The 20,968-nt window shown below is 34.1% G+C and overlaps 1 protein-coding gene across 6 annotated transcripts in view; it reads left to right on the top strand.

Annotated features, from left to right (window-relative positions):
• The window catches only part of SAMSN1 (SAM domain, SH3 domain and nuclear localization signals 1), a 101,313-nt gene that overhangs the window by 47,151 nt on the left and 33,194 nt on the right, over positions 1 to 20,968 (top strand). The gene's annotated exons all lie outside the window — the stretch shown is intronic.

The following is a 20,968-nucleotide window of genomic DNA, read 5'->3' as shown; positions in this document are numbered from 1 at the left end:
TTATTAATTCACGAAGACTATAGATAGGTTCACTGTGTTGATTTTCATGGACTACTGCTCAGATTAAAATAGGTGACAAACATCATTGTGTGTTGATAATGTCCTTAAATGTATTACTTTATTCTCAAATCTCAAGAGAGCAAAAATTGCTAGAAATTATTTTTAGTTTTTTCTGATAAAAGATCGACAAAGTCTAGAAAACATATCATTGTTTTAATTCAGAGAGATGTGTGTCTTTTGTTTACAAATACTAAACTATCATTCAAATGAATACCTTTCTCAAAACTAGTTTTGTGTGGTTGAGTGTATATATGGTTTTCATACAGTCTCTGGAATTAGAAAATATTCATTCTTAGTCCAGCACAGAGATAAAAAGAAATCTTTACCAAAAGCAATCTTAATACAAAATTTATTTGATTTAAAACTATTACATATGAAATAAATACAAATCAAAGCTCTCAATATATTACATATAATAAGCTGATTAATGCAAGAATCTTGGAGTCATACCAACAACTTTTTGTTGTTAGCCATAATCTATACTGTAGATATATATTCTATAGATAATAACTTCAACCTCCCCTTACTCTCACCCATGATCTATACACTTTTATAGGCTAATGTTCTGTGATGCAAATTATCTTATGCAGCAATTTAAGAGCATCAGATTTTTTTCCCCTACCTTTTTAACTCTTACATAGGTAGTTCTTCTTTGTTATTAAACATTACATTGCATTACAAAAAGAATAATAAAACATTGATTTCCAGTCCTATTACTGAAAGGGAGCTTACTTTTCGTATTATTATCTGGTATGATGCATTCAACTCCATTACTTTATTGAAAAACTTAAATTTTCAGTCTTGCATTAAGTCACCAGGAAATAAATCACACTTCAGAGGGTGAGTTAGAGGGACATTCTCTCTCTCTTTCTCTCTCTCTTTCTCTTTCTGTCTCTCTCTCTCTCTGTCTGTCTGTCTCTGTCTCTCTCTCTCTATGGAAGAAAGACGATGTAGCTTTAGATATAGAGATAATATACATATAGATTTATAAGGTTGGCAACTATTCAGAAATTATTGTGTTACAAAATATTAGGCAAATTATTAGTGGTATAAATGGGAATGCCATGAGCTCATTACTAAACCAGAGTTAGCTAATATATGCAAACCAGCATATTTATGTTTGTCTTATTTAGTTTAATGTTGCTTAACAACAGAGAAGTAGAACTATTATAGTTAACATATGATGCTAAAATGATTTTGTTTTAAAATTTAAAATATGTGGATAATAACTGTCTTTAATTTACCACTGCAGTGATAATTTATTTTCTGGAACATTTTTAGTAACCTGACTCTGCCTTAAAGAAGTATCATTATTTTAATCATCATGAAATAAATTAACATAATTTAAGTTTGTTGATCTGAACAGTAGAATTATATATCTCCTTCAAATTAGTACATTTTAAATGTGATTATGGTATGCTTGTGCCTCCAACTTTGAGTATTACTTAAGGAAGAGAGGGAAGGTTTGTTGTTGTTGTTGTTAATCATCACACAGTCAGCCAGATGTTCAGACTGGGTTTGGCATTTTTATCTACCTATCGAGTCTTTACCAAGAACATGGGATAAGCAAATCTGGATGTTTGATGGTGTTACAAATATTGTCGCAGGATGGAAGCCGCTTTCTGATGGCAAATTTGTCAATGCCTATGGTGTTCAAGAAGGGACGCAGTAGCTTAGTGGCTAAGATGCTGAGTTTGTTGATCAGAAAGGTCAGCAGTTCGGCAGTTCAAATCCCTAGCACCGCGTAACAGAATGAGCTCCCATTACTTGTCCCAGCTTCTTCCAACTTAGCAGTTTGAAAGCATGTAAAAATGTTCTTTCTCTTCTATACTGCTGTCTCCAGGCACTGCCACATTCACTATCCAAACTTTTTTGTCTTTCTTATCAACAATTGTTAAGTCTGAGATGTTATCTGACAGGTGCCTGTCTATTTGAATTCTAAAGTCCCAGAGCAAATGTAGCTTCCTCATTTTCTATGACTTTCTCTATTTTATGGTCCAACCAGTTCTTGCCTGCAGGCAAATGATATTTCTTGCAGATCTTCTAATGCACCATTTTTGCTACTTTGTCATGCTGCTGCTTGTAATCAGTCTGTGCAATCTTCTTGCAGCAGCTTACCAAGTGGTCCACTGTTTCTTCAACTTCTTTGCATAGGCAGCACTTACTGCCTGTTGCTTTCTTCTCAATTTTGACTTTGTATCAGGGGTGGGATGCTACCAGTTCAGCCTGGTTCTATAGAACCTGTAGCTGTAAGAGCAGCTGACGCTGAACTGTTTGGTGTTTGGCCCAACCGCCTGCCCAGGCTCTAGGCTATCCTTTATTACGCGGCACAGCTGAGGTTGAAAAAGAAGGAAACAAGAGGATTTTCAACTGCTGCGAACCCTTGTCAGCTGTCCAGGTGGCACAGCTGATGTGAAAACACTACACACACGATTGTCCGCAGTTCAGAGAACTGGCTAATCGCTCCACTGGCTGGCTCCTCCCCTCCCCATCCACTCACTCCTTACCTGGCATGTGAGCCATCTAACTTGCCTGGTTTGGTAAGTTGCTATTTTTCCTTTTATTCCCCCCTGACCATCAGCTGTTCTGCTCTGCCGGGAGATTTAGATTAGCTAGAAAGCAGGAAATCCTTGGATTTCTAGCTAATCTAAAAACAGAGCCGAACCTTCCTTAGGACAGAAACTTTTCAGTGCAGACTCAGGTAGCTGATTGCAGATAGATAGATCTCTAAGTGAATCTGTGATTCTGTGAGCAACTCAATCCTGCCTGCTTTGCCTGCTGTTGTGTAAAAGTTGCTATTTTTTATAAAAAAAATCAATATTTACATAAATATTTATAATATTTACATACAAGCCATGCCCACCCAATCACATGACCACAAGCCATGCCCAGTCAGCAAGCCACGCCAACCCAGTCACATGACCACCAAGCCACACCCACAGAACTGGTTGTTAAGAAATTTGAATCCCACCCCTGCTTTGTATGCATTTGTCCTCAAGGCTTGGTCTTATGGAGTCAGAATTAGTCTCTTTCTTTAACTTTCCGGCTCTTAGCCATTGTCAGGTCTTGTTGTTATCTGCTTTCCCTGCTATTTTTTAAATGTACTGGCCATGTAGCACTTTGTCTTACCATGCCTTCATTCTGTTCTTCATTTGGTCTTTCTTGTAGGCCAGTTTGGTCTCTCCAGTAGTCAGAAAGCCTTCCTGGATACTAATGTCAGAGCATCTTCTTCCTTGTCCTTGAGATATTCTTCCAAAGCCCTTTTTTCTTTTTCAACCATCTGATGTACTTGCAACATTCCATGCCCACCTATTTGTCAATGTCACTGTGAGGATGAAGGGCATGATTCGTTGTCATTATTTTTTTGGTCTTCCTATCCATTGCTTTCAGTTCTGCTTGAGTCCAGTCCATTATTCCTGCTCTGTATCTAATGACTGGAATTGCCCAGGTGTTGATTGCCTTGATAGTATATCCTCCATTTAGTTTTAAGATCTTCACTCTCTTGATGTATTCACCTCTAATATTTTTTTCTTGACTTCAGTGGGCTTGATGTTGTCAGCTTGAAGGATACCCAGGTATTTATAATAATCATCTTCATCCAGACTCTTAATGTTATTTTCATGGGGCATCTTGATTCCTTTAGTTTTCACTATTTTTCTTTATTTGATAGTGAGTGAGGCACATTTGTCCAATCCAAACTCCATTGCAATATCTTGGCTCTATATATGAACAGTGTTGAATAGCAATTCTATTTCAGATGGTGTTTTTCCGTACAGCTTTATATTGTCCATGTGGGATAGTCTGGCAGACATTTTTGATGTTTGATAGCTATGGCCTGAATTATTCAGTATTGTTGACAGAGGAAACAGTGTAATGATAAATAGTAGTGGTGATAATGAATCTCCTTGAAATATTCCTCTCATGATATTAAGTTCTCTCAGTCTCTCACCATTGACCTGAAACTGTGTGTTCCATTGTGCCATTGATCTTTGCACAAAGCTTCTGATGTCTCTATTGACTCCTGTTATTTCTAGGTGTGTGATTATTCAGTCATGTAGCAGAGAATTGAATGCCTTTTTGTAGTCAATCCATTATTATTAATATTATTATTATTATCTTTTATTCATTAAACATGAAACTCAGTCAACTGAACATTTAAAAATGTTACTTTAATTTTTTAAAATAAAAATTATTATTATTATGTAGACTTTCCCTACCTTCTCATTTTCGACAACTTTTTCCACTTTATTTTCCCATGACTTTTCAGATATATTATTATTATCTCTTTTATTCATTAAACATAAAACTCAGTCAACTGAACATTTAAAAATGTGTCACAAATACCAGTGACCGGTGCTTATGGTTGATATGGGTTGCCCTAGGTATCTACCAAGTATCTTCTATGATGTTCCGAGTAGCACAGTTTTTTGCAGTCCCGCTGGTGCTATTGCAGGAAGCTGCAATTTCTTGATGTGTTTTGTAAAATTATTGGACATGGTACCAAGTGCCCCGATGACAATGGGTATAACAGTTACATGTTTCATCCATAACCATGTAGTTTTGATGGCCAGGTTACAATATTTCATGATTTTTTTCCAGTTCTTTTTCTTGACTGGTATTTCCTGGTATAGCGATATCAATAAATTGTACACTTTGGCCCTCAACAACCGTAATATCTGGCATGTTGTGTTCCAAATGGTGATCCATCTAAATTCAAAAGTCCCACAAGATCTTCACCATCTCATTTTCGACAACTTTTTCCACTTTATGTTCCCATGATTTTTTGGATACAGGTAGGGTGTATTTTTTACATAATGACAATTAATTAATTTAGCAAATCGATCATGTCTAGCTTTGTAGTCAGTTTGTGCGATTTTGTTGCACTCACATATTAAGTGTGAAACAGTTTCAACTTTGTCATTGCAAAGTTGGCAGTTTGGATTGTCAGTGGATTTTTGTATCTTTGCTTTCATGGCATTAGTTTGTAGTACTTGTTCTTGAGCAGCAAGTATTAAACCTTCCATTTCTTTCTTGAGATTATTTCTTGATATTTTTCTATTATTATTATTATTATTATTATTATTATTATTATTATTATTATTATTATTATTATTATTATTATTATTATTATTATTATTATTATTATTTTCTGATTTGTCTTTACCACTTTTATGTCACTTTTTCCATTACTAAAAGAATAATTTTCTTTTAAAGATGATCTTGTCTGTTCTGAAATTGATCTGATAGTGATCTGATAGTGGACTATCAGTCACTATGAATGATAGGCCACTATTAAAACAATGACCTTAAGTGTTGTTAGAAATAATTAATTTAATGGTGCAAAAAAGTTTAGACTTCATATACATTGTATTCACATAACAAATATTGGATCTGGATCACTTGATGTTTCAGTACATGTGTTACATTTTATAAGAAAAGATGTCCTTATCTCCAATACATCTGGATTATACTATGTGCCTTTTGCCATACATATTGCTGCTAGTCATCCTCTTCTTTTCTTTTACCTTTTTTAAATAAAATTTAAAATAAAATTTTATTGTTTTTTATATACAACATAGCATTCAATTTCAATTGTTCTTTTCTTTTATCTTTGTCAGACTTGTAGCCTTTTCTAGAAAGCTGGGTCTTTGCATAATGTTCCTAAATAGGAAAATATGAGCCTCATCATTTGTGCCTCAAGAGAGAACTCTAGGTTGATTTGTTCAATGATCTGTTTGGTTTTTTTCCTTGACTCTCCACAATATTCTCGAGAGTGTCTCCAATACTAACATTTAAAGGTGTCAATACTCCTCATACCCTGCTTCTCTAAATGTAAAACTTCATTTCTGCAGAATGTCACATGACTTGCACAATCTTTGACATCCCTGTGCGTACTGTTTGTACAAATACATCACAACATTTGCCACAGAGAGCTAGTCTGTTCTTTTACTATTGCTGGTTAATCCTAAAGGCAGAAGCTACTATATATTTGTTATGTAGTAGAGCAAATATATAGATAATACAAATCTTAAATCGTGCATAACATGTATCTTAGTTTCTTTAACTTATGGAAAGTTTTTAATCTTATATAAATAATAATGAACAACAAGTTCAAATTCTAGGCTGTGTAGAATTCAAAAGGGTTGCTTCTTAACATATGGGGATGCAAATAAAAGACTTTCCTTTGAATTAATGAAGAAGTAACTTTTGCAACTGTTGTGTGATTATTTTAATTATTTGAAACGTCTACATTTGTGCTAGTATATGGCATGAAGCATCTCTTTAAAATCTGTGGTAGAATTCCATTCACCACAGCACATAATCTGATTTTGAATTAACATGTGACTATTAATTAGCCACCACAAGGTAAATATTACTTTAGTAAACACAGGGCTGGCCAGTAGTATTTCTCTTCTCCATTTTCTTTGCAATATGTTAGTTTGTTTAACATCCAAATAAAGAGAAAGATTTTATATACCCAATATATGTTTATTTCTTGTGTTATATTAAATATATGAAAACTTTTCAAACAAAATTAATGTTATAAAGTGATCTTCATTATATTACTAGTTTCTTATCATTTTGTGCTGATTTTCCTCACTGTATAAAAAATACTCCAGTAAATGGAGTACTGACTGTTTGAGAGGAAAATTCCTCTATTTGTCAAATTGAATTTTGCAATTTTTCTTCTTCTGGCAATATTATTACAAGCAAACCATAAAATTGGGAAATATTTAAGTACATGTCTATAGTCATAAAAAGAGTAGGAGAATTTCACAACTTACTTCCTTCTGAATTTTCCCAGCTGGTCAGGGTTTACACTGTAAATGTTTTGGTACAATCAGCAATTAATTTTTTTAAAAAAAAATTTTGGGGGGGAATATATGGTTACAATAACTGTTCTTTTATTATCCTTCTCTTGGTTTCTCTCCAATGACTATTGGTTTTTAATTTGCTTTCCTACCTAATACTTTGAATGTTTTCTCAAAAAGTCCCTCTTTGTTCAGTGAGATGTACTTCTAGTTTACTATGCATAGCATAGACACTCAGTGCTTTATTTTTGTGTGTTAATTTAGTGCACACAAAATGACAAAACTTTAGATCAGAAAGTCAATTCAAAGGCTGACATTTTATACTACAACACAATAAATATAATACATAAGCATATGCACATTAGAGCAAACAAACATGGGGATAGTTGTGAAACAGTTTTATGAAACATTCAATACTTATGCAAAAAGAAAAAGGGAAATTTGTATTATTTAATGACATTTGAAAGACTATTTGCTTTAACATGAGTTGAAAAGAGAGGCACTCAGGAATACATATATGATAAATATATCAGAGAAGCATTTATTAGTGGCTAATCTTTAATTAAGGAGAATTAAAGAGAATTCAGGAGAAACTTCCAAACAATGAGAACACTTAACCAGTGGAACAGCTTGCCTTCAGAAGTTGTAGGTGCTTCATCCCTGGAGATTTTGAAGAAAAGACTGGACAGTCATCTTTCTGAAATGGTATAGGGTCTCCTGCTTAAGCAGGGAATGGACTAGAAGACTTCCAAGATCCCTTTCCAGGTCTATTTTGATTAACTGATTGATCTAGAGAACTCTATTGTGTTCAGGCTAGTCCCACCTTCAGCCACTAGGCAAATTTCTTCTCCATTTAGTTCTCAGTATTGGCTTTTGATCTGACTTTTGCTTCTTCCGTATTCTTATTGCATAATACAATATTGCTTTTAGCTGTCTTCCCTATATTAATTCATGGCAGAGGTGTATTTTATTTATTGTATTGTGCATCGATCATAGACTACAAGTTGAAGGGAAAATGAGAAATACTAATAATTAAAATAAATTACCACTACAAAACCTAGCCAAATGCCTAGCAAAGCAGCTATAGCCCCATGCTGAAGCAGCAGCTTCACATGTACAAAACTCATACCACCTCTTGGAAATGATCAAAGATCTACACATGGAATAAAAAGATCTGCTTGTAAGTTTCGACGTGGTTTCACTATTCACTCAAGTCCCAATAAAAGAAAGTCTTGAAATCATCAAAAATAAATACCAACCACCCCAAAACCTCATGGAACTAACAGAACACTGCTTAACCAATGCATATTTCATATACAAAGGACAAAGATACAAGCAAATTGAAGGAGCCCCTATGGGATCACCACTGTCACCTGTCATTGCAAACCTGTTCATGGAAGAATTTGAATCCAGAGCCCTAGCCAATGCCACCCACAAACCCAAACTATGGTTAAGATACATCGATGACACATTTGTTATTTGGCCCCATGGAAAAGAAAACCTAAACAATTTCCGAACACACCTAAATAGCACACACCCCAAAATCAAATTCACCATGGAAATGGAAACAAACAACTACCATTCCTAGATGTACTAATCTACAAAAAAACAGATGGCACACTAGGACATACCATATACCAGAAGAAAACACACACCAACCGCTACCTCAACGCCCAATCCCACCACCACCCAGCACAGAAAAACTCCGTGGCCAAAACACTAATTGCCAGAACCAAACGTCTGGCAGACAAGACACACATAAAGACTGAACTATGCACCCTGACTAAAGTACTGATAGCCAATGGCTTCCACAAAAGCAAAATCACTAGCTTGATCCACAAAAACATACTGAGACAGAATGGAGACCTAGAAGATGAACAGACCTATGGAACAGCTGTCCTGCCCTACATAAGAGGTACTACAGACAAAATCAGTAAGATACTACACAGGCATCACATCAAGACTGCCTTCAAAATAGACAGAAAAATAGCAGCCATCCTAAGAAACCCCAAAAATAAAATTGACCTGGAAAACCAAGGCATATATGAAGTCCCCTGTGCATCATGCCCTGCCACATACATTGGACAGACCAATAGAAGAATAAGTACCCGCCTAGATGAACACAAAAATGCAGTAAAAAAGCTGGAACACACTTCCTCACTAGTCCAACACATGAAAGCCACAGGTCATAGCATCGACTTCAATGGCACCAAAACCCTAGCCACTATAGAAAACCCCAGCTACAGAATTATCAGAGAAGCCATAGAGATTGAAAAAAGACCTGAAAGCATGAATAGAAGAGATGACTCCACCAGACTGTCAATTATCTGGAAGCCTGCACTCTCAAACAAAAAAATCTCCACACCACAAGCCAAGCAAACACCTGGGCACAAACAGACTCCCCCTGATACCTCCAGCTCAAACACACCCCAACCAGGCACCCAGATGAAACCTAGCTTCCTAATAAATGATAGCCGTCCGTATACTCGGAGCCAAGCCGCACTAAAAGCCTCCAATACAGGAAACACAATGTTGCCAGCCAATCAAGACAAAAAAAGCTACAAAACAGACAGAAGATATTAGAAACACCAATCAAGCAGAACACAGCAAACTCCAAGACCAATAAACACAGACCAAGACTCCCAACCAATCAGGATGAAGAAAAAAACAATTCTGGCACAGCGTAGGCTAGCACCAAATTTAAAACAGAAACAGCTGTGAAAGTCTGACACACAGGTGAACGCTATACAGAAGCCTGTATGATGGCAGATGAGATTCTGCCGAAATGTTGCTACAACTTTAAAAGCACAACTATAATGATGTGTGAAAATACCCAAACAAAGCTAAATACCATATGTGTGTGTGTGTGTGTGTGTGTGTGTAGTTTTATAAGAGCAGTAGTATTATTCAGGTAATTCTTCTCTTATGATCATAATGAAGCCTGCCTTTTACAGTAACATGTTGTATTGGCCATTAAGTGAAGCATCTCACTTAATTATACAATAAAGTACAATCATTAAATGAACATGCAAGTTGTTAGGTGAAGCACAAGTGCCTCAGGGGTGGAGGAAGCCCTTGGAGGCCTAGCACAGCCCCAGGCCCACCTGACCTGGGATTCACAAGGCATCCCACCCTGAGGTATCCAGGGGTCCACTTCCCGTCTCTCAGGATTCCTCCAGACCTTAGCCTGCTCCCAAGTTGGTCATTCAGTCACACAAGGGAGCCTATAGGCCAAGACCTACTTCACATCTAGCCACCCAAGAGACTCTTAGGACTCAGCCTGCCCCTCACCCAGCCCCAGGGCTTTATTAGTGCTCAGTAGCACTCAACTTTTCGTTTTGTTTTTTGCAGAGAAGCCAGGTTGATGTGATGCAATGCAAAGCTCAGGTTTCATGCATAGGCTGCCAACCTCACGGAAATATTGTGCTATTCTCCTAGCAAACAGTACTTCTTACAAGACTGTATGGGGCTCCATTTTTAAGGAGATTCCACAAACTCCACAAATGGAGCTTCCTGAAAGCTTTGTAAATCATTCAGAATAGGAATATGAGCCATGGCCACCTCTGTGTTTGAGCAGTAGGTGAACAACTGTAACCCCAAAAGTAGTTCAAGATCTTTAAAATGTTATTCAAATGTGTGCATGTTAAGTTCTGTGGTGTTTAATTACATTTTTCCACAGTTGATTTAATTTTGCAGTAAAATTAATAAAGGAAAGGATTACTTGAAAACAATTAATTCTTCTGCTGGAAATCTTAAACTTCTCCCTATTTCAGATATAAAATTCAGTTTTTTGATTTGTACGTTCACCTTGTTCCACCTCATTTTTTAAAAGGTGGACTCTCTTCCAAATATAGATCCCATTGCAATACAGTTATTAAACAATAGTGGCAAATATCTGTAGCCCAGGTGTGGGATGAGGGTGAAGGTTTATTCTCTGTGCTTGTTGGTCGGTTTCCAAATGTTTCATTACCAGGCTAGGTAACATCTTCAGCAGAGTTTAGGGGATGTCTGTGTCAGTGTTCTTCTGTTTATAAGGCATTTGTGTGATCAGCCTTAGAAAAATGCAAACTATAAAAGCAATAATAGATATTAAAAAGTTAAGGAAAAAGTAGAAGGGAAAAGTGTATTTAAAGAAAAATACAGGAAATTTAGTACCCTAGTATATTTCTGTATATGAACACTTTTAGAACACAAGAAAGTGTATTTCTTTGATTTGCAGGTTGTCTTACAATCAGTTTAAATCTCCATAGTTGTTTCAGGATAGATAGTACTGACCCATTCAGCACACTGGAAGATTAGTGCATGTTTAAGATTGCATGCAAGGTATCTGATACCAGTTGACTTATGTCATTTTTTACTCTTAGCAACCACATAGGTAAATTTTCTCCATGATGATCTATCCCTAACTAGATCCTTCAAATGTTTCAAAAGTCCATTCATCACTACTTTATAGGTGGTTATAGGTTATAAGTAAAGAAATGCCTTAAAGGTTATATTAAGTTTTCTTATATTGCAAAAATATGTCAGAAACTTAATTTTAAAAGGGGGAAATAAAATCAGTCAGTTATTGTTTATTTTTATATTTTTAAGAAATAATTATGTTTTTCTCACTTGCATTTTAGTCTAACTGTAATGAATGGTGAAGTGTTGATGATAAACTACTGTATATTTTTCCAGGTGTGAACTATGTATATTCAAATTTGGTGGTAAAGATGACAAGAATATGTGTCATGAAAGATCTTTAATAAAATCTTCCAAAAAGCATCGTAACTTCTGCACAGCAATCTATATCAGATAATATCTGATTATGTAGGCTTGTATAAGAAATATTTATAACCTGTGGAAACAAGCTGTCACATGCATGGTTATAAAAAGACTGTTTCCTGTACAACCAAAATGAAAACAGGCACTGAAAATGAAGAGAAAAGGGGGAGAAATAAAAATATCCTAAACATCAGTAACTTTTCATTTTTGGCTTCAATCCAACATATTATACAACTCATACAGGATCCTGAGTATAGGATTTTATCTGCAATGCATCCAAATATATGAAATACAAAATTGTGGGGTTTTTTACTCGCATCTGGTTTTTTTTTTTTTCCTTCTTCATTTTTTTTCCTGTTTCCTGTACATCATGTAAATAAAAGAACTAATCTTGTCTAAACTCTATTAACAAAAAAACACTGAAGGCATAAACCTTCCTCTATTTTCTTATCTTGGGCATAAATACTTAGGTACAACCAACTAGAAAGCACTCTATCCCCTCATTTATTTCAGTGAGTCTAGGAACAATAATGTCTACATTGGATACTAAGGCTTTTCTATTTTATTGATGAAAACATATTAAGCCTTTTAATATTTATATTTTTCTCATAATAAAATGCATGTTTCTCATGTATTTAAATGTTCATTTATTATACTGGTGGTCCATTATTATGTAATTATTTTCATTGTGTTTTTCTTTGGGTGTATAACAACAAATAATTAAATTATGATAGTAAGAGCAAAGATACAGTAGTATCCCTGTTCATAATATATTTATAAAAGTCTTTCCTGGGTCAGCCTGGTAAAAAGGCTGTATATGCCACCTTCACAACTACTGAGCTTTTTCTTCAAAGTGACTCCAGTAGTTAGTAATAGTGGGGGAGGGGAAGAGTTGCCTCATTTGCACCATGTAATTCACACTGGCTTCTCCATTCTTCTTTCACAATCCTGATTGAGGAATGATATTTGTACCACAAGACTCTAATGCTGCAGGACACTGCTTATGGTAGTCTCTAAATTACACTAATGTACTATATTAATATATATTGCTGAATATATCTCTTAGCACCACACTAGAAATCAGATAAGTTACAATAATTATATTTGGGGTATGCAAGTAATGCAAAATTAGCAGCATATATTCACAACAGAAGTTTAACTAAAGTAAGCAAAAATGGCTTCCATACATTCCATATATATTATGCATCAAGACAAATATAAAAAATTTAAAGACTATGTTTCACAACTAAAGGATTGACATCAGAAATGCAGTTTTTTAATAAATTTGTACATTAGTCATAGTATAACAAAGGAGAATTAGAAATTAGAATTTATAATGTTTATATAATTTTTTTTCTAATTATATTTAGATTTTACATAATAAATAGTGGAAAGTTTAACATTTAGCAGAGAGATTCAAATACTTATTAATATTGGTAAAATAATTTAATATATTTTATTTTTATGGTGAATATCTCATCAATAATAGTCTAAGCAATAATTGTACAATCTTGGTAATTCTATTTCTTTTTCATATTTTCCACCATTTGCTTGCTCATTTGTTCTTTTTTCTTTAAATTATTGATAAAATATTATTTTTTGAAAAGGAAGAAATATGGAAATGTGTGACAAAAAGATTTTAATAATTAATGTCAAAGGTTCACATTAAAAACAAAAACAAATTAAGTCTTCAAAAATTCCTATCTACTTCATGTTTAAGTTACAAAACAGAGTTCTACTTTCAGTCCATGATTCCTTATTATCATTCTCTCATATTTACATCTCACCTGTGACCAGGGGTGGGATTCAAATGTTTTAACAACGGGTTCTGTGGGCATGGCTTAGTTGGTGGGCGTGGCTTGGTGGTCATGTGACTGGCTGGGCATGGCCAACTCAACGTCACTCACATCGTGGCCCGCATCTCCTCGCCTGGCCTCTCATGACTGTGGGGATGCTGCAACAGTCGTAAGTGTGAAAAATGGTCATAAGTCCCTCTTTTCAGTGCCATTGTAACTTTGAATGGTCACTCCACACAAGCAAAGTACCTGCAAAGGAGAGAAAAAAACTCCAGAGAAGTTCCAGAGACAGGAAGTCTAGTCTTTCCAAGAATGTAATAAGGGTTAACGAAGAGGCAGTTTCTGTAAGCAACACCAGAATGTTTCCTTCCTGCCTTCCTTACAGGATTAGGCCAGTAATTTCTTCTAACAAACGGTTCTCCGAACTGCTTAGAATGTTAACAACCGGTTCTAGCGAATAGGTGTGAACTGGTAGAATCCCACCCCTGCCTGTTACCCAAACCAAAGAAATAGCAGGATCAATAAGATTTGTTATAAATTTTAACCATAGGGATTTGTATAAACAACTCACAATCAATCCTGCTGTTCTATTTTGAAATTACTCTTTTGTTCATATTTTCATCTCATTTTAAGAAGAAAAGATTCCTTATATAATTAACCATAAATAGTCTGTAGGAATGGTCAGTCATACATTATCCATAGACAAGTGTAAAAGGATCCAGACATCTCTGGAAAATTTCATTCCTGAGAAGCCATCAGATATAGAAATCTAAGTCCACATGCTTCATCTGTGAAGCATATAGACATCTCATGTCTACTATCTGGAATTTGGATTGAGGAAATCAACCCAGCTCCCTTTTGGTTTTGATTGCTTATGTAATTAACAGTTAAAGAATGTTTCAATGATCCTAGGGCTCCATAAAATTAAATATAGAATAAAAAGAGAAACAAGAAACTGAATTCAATATCTTTATTTAGTCTTCTGACAGTATATGAAAATAGGTCCTTATTTTCAAGTGTAACAATGGGGAATAAGTAGGGGAATGCATTAACATGGTATATAGTAAGTTCTTAATTTAAGAAATTTTTACATAGTAATTTATTGTTCTTAGGTTATTTTTATCATCACTGATCTTTAGGTAATATATTAAAATATATTATTTTTAAAATTCCTGTAACATACCTATAACTGTAGTTTTTATATCAGATATCATGTCAGTCAGCTAACTTTTTTATAATCCATTTTCAACAAGGAATTGATCTATATGACTGGTGTTTTTAGGTCATTCTTTTCTTTGTGACTGAGAGTTATATATACCTCTCCCATGATGGTGGCATAACCTTTGTTTTTTTAATTTCATTCATTGTGTTTATTGGTGGTTCTAACACTTCTTCCCCAAGTTCTCTATAATATTTAACTATCAACCTGTCTGGACCTGATGCTTTTCCATATCTAATTAGTTTTATTGCCTTTGCCATTCCTTGAACAGTTATGGGTATGCTTAATGTTTTTCCATGATGCTTATTAAATTCACTAATAATTAACTGTTAGTTATATATATTTATAGCAAAAATAATTCATATCAATAAAATAGATTATGTTCTTGAGGGAGCATTAAGGATAACAGTAGTTTATAATCAATATAAAAGAACACATCAACAAAAATAAGGTAGAATACTGCTCTAACTTTCCTGAATACAGAAAAGTCTTTGACAACTAGCAAATCTACTAATAAAATGAATAGCAATAACACTTGGACTTATATACCACTTTACAGCCCTCTCTAAGAGGTTTTACAGAGTCAGCATATTGCCCCCAACAATCTGGGTCCTCATTTTACCCACCTCAGAAGGATGGAAGGCTGAGTCAACCTTGAGCCTGATAAGATTCGAACTGCCAAACTGCTGGTAGCTGGTGATAAGCGGAAGAAATGTGCAGTACTGCATTCTAACCACTCTTGAAATGGATCCCAGGGAAGAGTGCAAAGCTTGGGTTAAAAGTATACATCAGTAGGAAACAGTGAAGATTGTGCCCAATGGAATAGCAGATTTTCAAATAAATAAAGACACATTGCAGTTGAAGGAGATACATACTTATGGCTGCAAGATTAAACGTTGCCTAACATTGAAAAAATTAATAATGACATCAGAATGGGAACTTAAGCTTGGGAAAGCTATAGTAATTGTAAAATCCACAACAGAAGTTAACCAATTTAAACAAGAATGGTTTTCATTACTTTCATTACTTCATTACAAGAATTTTCATTATTTAGAAATCATATTTAACATTAATCTAAACTTTTTCCTCACTTTGAAATTTAATTTATCTAAATTATTTGAGTATTAACCATTTCTATTGCATATTGAAATTTAATTTATCTAAATTATTTGAGTATTAAACATTTCTATTGCATAAATACCACTGGGTCCAATTATTATCTATATTCTATAATGTGTTATTTGTATTTTATAATACAATAAAACAAATAACCAGGAATAAAATCAGATTTGCTGGTTTCCCAATAAAGCTAAGCAGGCCTTTTGAACTAAAAAATTAAGTCACGTGAGTTTTAAATGTCATTATTGATAATGTAATATTATATTAGAGCAGAAGTATGTAAGAAGAAAACTATGAAAATAAAACATTACTAAAACAGAATGGCTGTGCTTAGCTCAAAAGAGCTAGGATAAAGTCTTAGCTAAATTGAAAAATCTTTATTTTTAAACCATTAAATCACTTTAGAGAAAAAAAGTGTACGTTTTTAAAAATAAATATCACTAGTTACATGCTATGTACCTGAGGTTGCTTCCTCTACACATTGGGATATTCAAATTGGAGGTTATGCCATAGATTATGTGGCTTCAAAGATGTTTTTATATTTCACTTCTACATTGCATTCCACGTTTAGGGGTGGGACTATGCAGCCAGGATCATCCTACCTTAGAATGTTATGGACAACAGCACAATCAATCAACATGCAATTGTCTGCAGATCTTAGTACAGTGAGCCTTTGCAATACCTTGATCAATGAAGTAACAAAAAAAGATAAAATACTTTTCTTTTAACAATCTTGGAATGATATCCTATACAAAGAAATTAGCTTATACTTTGTGGAATCATTCACACTCAAAATTCCTTCCTCCCCTTTGTAGTAGTCTCCTCCCCTACTTGCAACATGATTTTACTTATTAGTTTATCTTCCAAATATCCTAATTAAAATATCTTTATTCCTTTACTCATTCTTTGCTTATTGAAGATTTTATATATAACACATATTCACATAAAACTATAATGACTTTAAGGACAACAGAATGTCTAGATTCCACTAGTTTGGGGGCTGGGGGCTGCAGCTGTTATAAGCCCTGCTATATTCATGGCAGCACTCAACCTCAGGTGATATAAAGCATGCAAAAGAGATATTTCTGTCAGTTTTATTATTTCTAAAAAGGTTCCCCTTGAAGGAGAAGAGTGACCTTGTTCGGCTGAGCTGACATGTGCCACTGAATTAATGGCTAAGCTTTGCTTTAGGGAAGCTTGCAGAAACATTACAATGCTTGCGGCTGAGTTTACTGTGCACATTAATCAGGTAAACCAAAATGATGCATCAAACATTCATTTAAAAGTAGTAAAATTCCTCTCCCCTATCCACATACCTTAAAAAAAATCTTCCTAAGAATTAGTGAATTGTTGGCCATCACTTACAGTCAAGGGCATTGTTGCATGGATCCAGTAAAACAAAAGTCAGAGTTGAACTTTTCTTATTTCAAGGTATTAAAGATGTGAAGAAAGTTATTGAAGGGGCAGGTTGGATCTTTATCTAATGTAAACAATATCTCCTAGAACTTATTTCTTTAATTCCATGAACATAAAATTAACTGGCATTATGATTCATACTAATACATTATTAACAAGCAAGTAATTCTAGCATCAGTTTAATGCAGAAAATACAATGGATTTAGGTTAAATTATCTGTTTCTTTTGTTAACAATATTTCTTTATCTACAGCAGGGGTGTCAAACTCATGGCTCGTGGTCCGGTTGCATCATGTGCTGGCCCTGCCCCTGCCCCTGCCCCCACCAATTTAGCAAAGGGAGAAAAAATCCTGATAAGTCACCTGATGCTGCCATGACGACGCGAGTTTGACACCCCTGATCTACAATCTTTTAATAAAGTGAGCTACATAAAATTTAGACATGCATAATATTTGATAATATTTTCCTGCCAGATCATTTTATGGCTCTCATTGTCAAAACATGGCATTCCTTGTGTATGCATTTTATATTTCAGTTCTTCATTCTTTGTGGTAGCCTTTTTACATAAAACAATTGAAAATAGAATCTATACATACCGTGCTACAACAGGAAGAGTGAAAAGGAGAACTTTAAATATATTAATATCTATACATTATAGTATCCTGAATTAGCTGAAAATAGACTTGAATCTGAAGTAGCTAATACAAAATTCATATTCATATACAAATAAAATAATAATCATTTTCTTTAAATAAACTTATTTCTAATAGAAATCAGCATCACAAGTACCTCCATAAATTATTAGGAGCTTCTGTTATATAAAATATGGAATATAATAAAAGCAGCCTAAAATAAAGCATCAATATGCTAAAATGTGATTTCAGGTAACTAAAATGTAATTTGGAAAAGAAATGAAAAAAGAAAGCAAAATTTTTATGTTTGCAGTTTTCACAGAATAAGATAGAGGCTTGTAGGTGTTTTTCACTCTAATTTACTGTGTTGAAAACTTCCAAATTTTGCCCAGAACTCACTTTAGAAAGAAAAAGTTTAAAGCAAAATGAAAATGTTTCCATATCTCGTACAATAATAAACTCAAACTTACCTCCCTGTCCTGCAGAAGATTTGCAGTAAATCATGTGCCATATGATCATCAGTCAAAACATCCATTGCAATTGCTAACTATTTCACAAAATAATAATATAGGATTGTCTTTTGGAGAAAAATGTTTATTACACCTTTCCCCCTTCTCCCACTTTCTGTTGGAAAGAAAGTATTTGTAAAATAGCTATTTTGAAAGGCTGAAATATGATATAATCAAATACAAAATATATCTTTTATCCATCTTTTGCCATTTAGTATTCTGTATTCTTGGATGCTATATTGTCATGTGAAAGATGATTCTGAGAAGTATTTTGACTTCTTAATCTGATGTCAGGTCTTCAGTCAAGCATATACAATCAGTGCTGTTTGCTGTCTTAAATACACAAAAGGATGGTCAGGTATTTTGCAATAAAAAATGAATCCAGGCCATAAAATTGAAGCATAAAAATAAATCAATGTGGAAGGGCTGAAGTCTGAAGATATGATCTCAGTTTCAAAGGAACATGTTGATGAAAAAAATGGCTACAGGTAATTTTTGCTTGTTCAGTTATTGTTTGATGTTATGATGGTACTGAGAAAGGAGATTTATGAGCAATCTTCAAATTTGCGGCTGTTCGGGGCCACATGATTTGGATTAGGAGGCTTTGTAACCAGCAGATATTTATGATGGTTGCACTGTCACACAGTCACATGATCACGACTTTCACAACCGATTTCTGAGAAGCAAAGTCAATAAGTAAGCCTGCAGGAAGTTGCAAGTCACAGTCATGTGATGTCATGTTTAGCAATGTTATATGTTGGGTGCAGTCATGTGATGTTTCACTTTACAACTGTGTCGCTTAGCAATAGGATTGTGGTCCCCAACTGCTGTTACCAGTAGTATGGATTATCTGATGATCATATATATTTGTTTGTATTGTTAAATTACGATTGGTGCATATAAAACACAAAATATAAAATCTGTGGATAAATCTCACCCTATTCAAAGCTGAGCACAAACTATCTTTGCTTTTTGCTTTAAGGCACAATAAAATCATGGCCCACTCGGCAGCGAAATGTTTCTAAAATAAATACTGTATTTTCCAAAACTATGATACATTAAATACTTATCTTATTCATTACTTACCAATTTCAGTAGCAGTTTAGAAAAGACAGACTGAGCTTATTAAGACTATATCTTTCACAAAATGTTAGTGAGATACATAGAGAATTAAAAAACATAATTAGGTAATTTTTTTTTTTAAAAAAATAAAGTTTTATTGAGTTTTACCAAAACAAATAAAACATCTTATTTGAGTACAGCATGGTTCCGGGTTATCACATTTCCATACAGACACAATTTCATATGCATATTCATCTTATATATTCAACTTCATATCTTATTACTCTTTTTCCAACTTCTCACTATTTCTCCCTTTACTTCTCTTAATTTTCTTTTATGGTTATCTCATTTTCTTATTCAATTGTATTTCTTTTACCTAAATTTCTATATCTTTTTATTCATTATACTTACACTTTTGTCAGTCTTGTTTACAATTTCATATGTTCTCTTCCAACATTCTTAAAAAGCAAAATTCCCTCTATGATTGCCAATCGGAGTGCAGCACCTTTAAGTCTTATTGTTATTATCATATGAAATCTCATTAAACATTAAATTTGTGCATTCAAAAATTATAACATTCAAATTTCTAATATATATTTTATATCATGTAAATCTCATCATTCAGACTCTGCTTGGTACTTCCCCTTGAAAATGTAAAAAGAAAAATTCTAAAAACATAACAAAAAACTATATATACATATACATATACATATACATATACATATACATGTGTGTGTGTGTGTGTGTGTGTGTGTGTGTGTGTGTGTGTTTTCTTAAGTTTTCGCTGGTACTTACATGTATGGTATTCAGCTTTGTTCGGGTATTTTCCCACGTCATTATAGTTGTGCTTTTAAAGTTGTAGCAACGTTTCGGCAGAATCACATCTGCCATCATCAGGCTTCTATACAGGCGAACACAATACAGAAGCCTGATGATAGCAGATGAGATTCTGCGGCTCACTTTAAAAGCACAACTATAATGACGTGGGAAAACTCAACAAAGCTGAATACCATCACACACACACACACACACACACACACACACACACAATATATATATATATATATATATATATATATATATATATATATATATATATGTATTTCATTCAGTTTTGCTCAGATGAACACTATACAGCCTGATGATGGCAGATCAGATTCTGCTCGAATGAACACTTTACAGAAGCACCTGATGAAATGAACAAAGCTGAATGCTATATATATATATATATATATATATATATATATATATATATATATATATATATATATATATATATATATATATATATGGTGTTCGGCTTGGTTCGGGTAACGTCATTATAGTTGTGCTTTTAAAGTTGGCAACGTTTCAGCTTGGAATCTCATCTGCCATCATCAGGCTTCTGTATTGTGTCCGTCTGTGAGTCAGACTTTTACAGTGGTTTCAGATTTAAATTTGGGGCAGCCTATTGCTGTGCCAGAATGGTTTTTCTTCATCCTGGTTGGTTGGGAGTCTTGGTCTGTGTTTATTGGTCTCGGAGTTTGCTGTGTTCTGCTTGATTGGTGTCTCTAATATCTTCTGTCTGTTTTTGGCTCTTT

Source organism: Notechis scutatus, chromosome 5 (genome assembly GCF_049901735.1).
Source record: "Notechis scutatus isolate UNSWTSFEM ecotype Mainland chromosome 5, rNotScu1.2, whole genome shotgun sequence".
Classification (NCBI taxonomy): Eukaryota; Metazoa; Chordata; class Lepidosauria; order Squamata; family Elapidae; genus Notechis; species Notechis scutatus.
This window is presented reverse-complemented; position numbering and strand designations above follow the sequence as displayed.